A 6,000-nucleotide genomic window follows, 5' to 3' on the forward strand; every position below is an offset into this window, starting at 1 on the left:
TGTACCAAATATTTTGGAAAGCAACATTTATTCATATTTTATGAATAAAATAAAAAAAAGAGAGCAACCAAACCAGTAAACAAATCCATGGATGATAACAAGCACTAAAAACTAAATTAAGATAAACATAATATCAGAAACAAATCAGTCACAGACAGCAAACCCCAAGTCTACAGTTGTTCCTAAAGTCCAAAGCCTCAATTTTTGGATGATTCGTTGTCTCTTCAGATATTCCACAGATGCAGGGTACATCAAGTTGCTAGTGGGGATTTAATCTGCTGCTCCTGAGGCTGCTGGGAGAGATTTCCCTTTCTCTTCTTTGTTTGCACAGCTCCTAGGTTTCAGCTTTGGTTTTGGCCCCACCTCTGCTTGTAGGTCGCCTTCAGGCATCTTTCGGGAAGTCTGAGGTCTTCTGCCAGCGTTCAGTTGGTGTTCTGTAGGAGTAGTTCCACTTGTAGATGTATTTTTTATGTATTTGTAGGGAGGAAGGTGATCTCCACATCTTACTCCTCCACCACCTTGAAGGTCACATCTCATGTACAAGTTTTTGTGTAGACAAATGCTTCCAGTTCTCTCAAGTGTATACCTAGGAGTTGAATTGCTGGGTCATATGGTAACTGAACTGCCAGACTACTTTCCAAAATGGCCGCATCATTCACTCCCACCAGAACTATATGAGGGTCTTAATTTCTCCACATCATAAGGGATATTTTAATAAACGACATGATAAATGTCAAAGTGAAACATGTGAAGTCATGATCTCTCTTAATTTACTGGCCATAAGGTCAAGTAACTTTAAATTCTTAAGACTTGATTGATTCAACATAAAAAGTAGTATTTAAAATACATGTCTATGTTGTATCTAAGAGAACTTTTTGGAGTTTAGAATACATCTTAATATTTATATAATGAAGTAAGAGCTTCACTTCATAAAGAGAAATGACCAAGTATTATAAGATAATTAATAGATTTTATTTTGTAGTTTGGAATTCTATTACATGAATTTCTGTTAAGGGAGGGACTCAAAGATCTCATCTGTGGATAACAACCCATAAATTAATATGGTCTACTTCTTAAGGGCCTGTATGATCTGGCCCTGACTCCTTTTCCATTCTCCTACCATCCTTCTTTTTATTCGCTGAATGTCAGTTTATCTCTGTGGCTTTGTGTGTCTCAGCCTTACTTTGAGGAGTCACCAGCCTTCTTCCCTAGATTCTAATTAGGTGGAATGGCCTAGGTTTATGCTATAGCAGAGTAAATAAAATAAGATACTGCCTAGTTTGTGTTTTTCTTTTGGGCACTGATGGGGAGGAAACCGTAAATCGTTCTGAATAAAATCAAGACAGTGAGTAATCCTGTTGAATGCTTTAGAACTGACTTTGTGAGATAAATATGACCACTGTGGGCTTGTGTGATGATAAAAAATAGACCAACGTGATGTGCTGCTTTGTAGAGTTTAGGTAAGTGAAAAATTGAGGGGTTGAAGCAAGCTATAGTTCTTCTACTTCTGGTTCTATGTTTTTGGCATCTCATATTCTATAATATTTTAACTCAATTCCACCTTGTTTCAAGCATGGCTTTCTAAAACTCTGTCTACATGAAGTGAACACATGAACACAAAGGATTGTAACATGGTGAATCTTTCTTTTTAAAAAAGCTTACTTTATTTCTCAGTTGTGCTCTTAGGTGACATTTGCATTCAGCATTGTCTTGAAAATAAATGAAGACTTTACAGGAATCACAGTGGACAAAATTCTGTGTCCATTCATTACTGGCTGATCTTAGTGCAATTACCATTCTCATCTGTATTGTTACACGCTCAGACCTGCTGGGTGCCCCACACAAATGCCTGAATTTTTTTTTTTAATCAGAAATTCTCTTTGTTCCCCATCAAGCATTATTCCTGTTTAAGGTTTGCAATTAAAAACCCGTCAAGCTATCTTGTATTTTAAAGTACTGGTAGAGGTTGAATGCCCTTCCAGTTCTCCAAGTACACAGTGTGGGGAGAAAAGTAAAGACTCCTCTGCTGCTGTCTGCATCCCTGCGGGGAAGGGGAGAAAGCAGAGCTGCAGAGAGGTTAAGAAACCTGTACCAGGTCATTCAGCTGGTATCATGATGTCCCACGGAGACACAGTTGGCACTGACCATCACTGCAGACCCCAGCCTTGGACCACGACTCCCTGAAAAGACAGAGAGGCCCCTTGTGCCTCACTGCACACAGCTGGTCAAGTCCACACTGATATGCCATGTGGCTGACAGGGTCTTGGTGCACCAGCTGCCTGTCAGGCCTGTGCCTCTGAGGTGGGAGAGCCGAGTTCAGGACATTGGTCCGTGAGAGACCTCCCAGCTCCAAGTAATATCAAATGGTGAAAGCTCTCGCAGAGATCTCCATCTCAACGCTAAGACCAGATCCACTCAAAACCCAGCAAGCTACAGTGCTAGACACCCCATGCCAAACAACTAGCAAAACAGGAACACAACTCTGCCAATTAACAGGCTGCCTCAAATCATAATAAGTTCACAGACACCCCACAACACACCACCAGACATGGACCTGCCCACCAGAAAGACAAGATCCAGCCTCATCCACCAGAACACAGGCACCAGTCTCCTCCACCAGGAAGCCTACACAATCAACTGAACCAACCTTACCCACTGGGGGCAGACACCAAAACCAATGGGAACTATGAACCTGCAGCCTGTGAAACGGAGACCCCAAACACAATAAGTTAAGCAAGATGAGAAGACAGAGAAAAACACAGCTGATGAAAGAGTAACGTAAAAACCCACAGACCAAACAAATCAAGAGAAAATAGGCAGTCTACCTAAAAAAGAATTCAGAGTAATGATAGTAAAGATGATCCAAAATCTTGGAAATAGAATGGAGAAAATACAAGAAATGTTTAACAAGGAACTAGAAGAACTAAAGAGCAAACAGTGAATGATGAACAACACAATAAATGAAATTAAAAATTCTCTAGAAGGAATAAACAGCAGAATAACTGAGGCAGGAGAACGGATAAGTGACCTGGAAGATAAAATAGTGGAAGTAACTTCTGCAGAGCAGAATAAAGAAAAAAGAATGAAAAGACTTGAGGACAGCCTCAGAGACCTCTGGGACAACCATAAATGCACCAACATTCGAATTATAGGGGTCCCAGAAGAAAAAGAGCAAATAAAAGGGACTGAGAAAATATTTGAAGAGATTGTAGTGGAAAACTTCCCTAATATGGGAAAGGAAATAATCAGTCAACTCCAGGAAGCACAGAGAGTCCCATACAGGATAAATCCAAGGAGAAACATGCCAAGACAGATATTAATAAAACTATCAAAAATTAAATACAAAGAAAAAATATTAAAAGCAGCAAAGGAAAAGCAACAAGTAACATACAAGGAAATCCCCATAAGGTTAACAGCTGATCTTTCAGCAGAAACTCTGCAAGCTAGAAGGGAGTGGCAGGACATATTTAAAGTGATGAAAGGGGAAAAGCTACAACCAAGATTACTCTACCCAGCAAGGATCTCATTCAGATTTGACATAGAAATTAAAAGCTTTACAGACAAGCAAAAGTTAAGAGAATTCAGCACCACCAAACCAGCTTTACAGCAAATGCTAAAGGAGCTTCTCTAGGCAGGATACACAAGAGAAGGAAAAGACCTCCGGTAACAAACCCAAAACAATTAAGAAAATGGGAATAGGAACATACATATTGATAACTACCTTAAAGGTAAATGGATTAAATGCTGCAACCAAGAGACATAGCCTGGTTGAATGGATACAAACACAAGACCCATAAATACGCTGTGTATGAGAGACCCACTTCAGACCTAAGGACACTGAAAGTGAAGGGATAGAAAATGATAATCCATGCAAATGGAAATCAAAAGAAAGCTGGAGTAGCATTCTCATACCAGAAAAAATAGACTTTAAAATAAAGACTATTACAAGAGACAAAGAAGGCCACTACCTATGATCAAGGGATTAATCCAAGAAGAAGATATAACAATTGTAAATATTTATGCATCCCACATAGGAACACCTCAATACATAAGGAAAATGCTAGCAGCCATAAAAGGGGAAATCGACAGTAAAACAATCATAGTAGGGAACATAAACACCCCACCTTTACCAATGGAAAGATCATCCAAAATGAAAATAAATAAGGAAACACAAGTTTTAAATGACACATTAGACAAGATGGACTTAATTGATATTTATAGGACATTTCAACCCAAAACATACTTTCTTCTCAAGTGCTCATGGAACATTCTCCAGGATAGATCATATGTTGGGTCACAAATCAAGCCTTGGCAAATTTAAGAAAATTGAAATCATGTCAAGTATCTTTTCTGACCAAAACGCTATGAGACTGGATATCAGTTACAGGAAAAAAACTGTAAAAGATACAAACACATGGAGGCTAAACGATACGCTACTAAATAACCAAGATATCACTGAAGAAATCAAAGAGGAAATCAAAAAATACTTAGAAACAAATGACTATGAAAACACGATGACCCAAAACCTATGGGATGCAGCAAAAGCAGTTTTAAGAGGGAAGTTTATAGCAATAAAATCCTACCTCAAGAAACGACTCAAATAAACAACCTAATCTTACACCTAAAGCAATTAGAGGAAGAAGAACAAAAAACCCCACTCAGCAGAAGGAAACAAGTCATAAAGATCAGATCAGAAATAAATGAAAAAGAAATGAAAGAAACAATAGCAAAGATCAATAAAACTAAAAGCAGGTTCTTTGAGAAAATAAACAAAATTGATAAACCATTAGCCAGACTCATCAAGAAAAAAAGGAAGACTCAAATCAACAGAATTAGAAATGAAAAAGGAGAAGTAACAACTGACACTGCAGAAATGCAAAGGATCGTGAGAGATTACTACAAGCAACTATATGCCAGTAAAATGGACAACCTGGAAGAAATAGACAGATTCTTAGAAAAGCACAACCTTCCAAGACTGAACCAGGAAGAAATAGAAAATACACCCAGACCAATCACAAGCATTGCAATTGAAACTGTGATTAAAAATCTTCTAAGAAACAAAAGCCCAGGACCAGATGGCTTCACAGGCGAATCCTATCAAACATTTAGAGAAGAGCTAACACCCATCCTTCTCACATTCTAACACCCATCCTTCTCACACTATTCCAAAATATAGCAGAGGGAGGAACACTCCCAAACTCATTCTAAAAGGCCACCATCACCCTGATACCTAAACCAGACAAAGATGTCACAAAGAAAGAAAACTACAGGCCAATATCACTGATGAACATAGATGCAAAAATCCTCAACAAAATACTAGCAAACAGAATCCAACAGCACATTAAAAGGATCATACACCATGATCAACTGGGGTTTATCCCAGGAATGCAAGGATACTTCAGTATATACAAATCAATCAATGTGATACACTATATTAACAAACTGAAGGATAAAAACCATATGATCATCTGAATGGATGCAGAAAAAGCTTTTGACAAAATTCAACACCGATCTTATGGTAAAAACCCTCCAGAAAGTAGGCATAGAGGGAACTTACCAAACATAATAAAGGCCATATATGACAAGCCCAGAGCCAACATCGTTCTCAATGGTGAACAACTGAAACCACTTCATCTAAGATCAGGAATGAGACAAGCTTGTCCAGTCTCACCACTATTATTCAAGATAGTTTTGGAAGTTTTAGCCACAGCAATCAGAGAAGAAAAATAAATAAATGGAATCCAAATCAAAAAAGAAGAAGTAAAATTGTCACTGTTTGCAGATGACATGATACTATACAGAGAGAATCCTAAAGGTGCTACTAGAAAACTACTAGAACTAATCAATGAATTTGGTAAAGTAGCAGGATACAAAATTCATGCACAGAAATCTCTTGTATTACTATACAGTAATGATGAAAAACATGAAAGAGAAATTAAAGAAACACTCCCATTTACCATTGCAAAAAAAGAATAAAATACCTAGGGATGAACCTACCTA

This window comes from Mesoplodon densirostris, chromosome 11, assembly GCF_025265405.1.
Source record: "Mesoplodon densirostris isolate mMesDen1 chromosome 11, mMesDen1 primary haplotype, whole genome shotgun sequence".
NCBI classification, from domain to species: domain Eukaryota; kingdom Metazoa; phylum Chordata; class Mammalia; order Artiodactyla; family Ziphiidae; genus Mesoplodon; species Mesoplodon densirostris.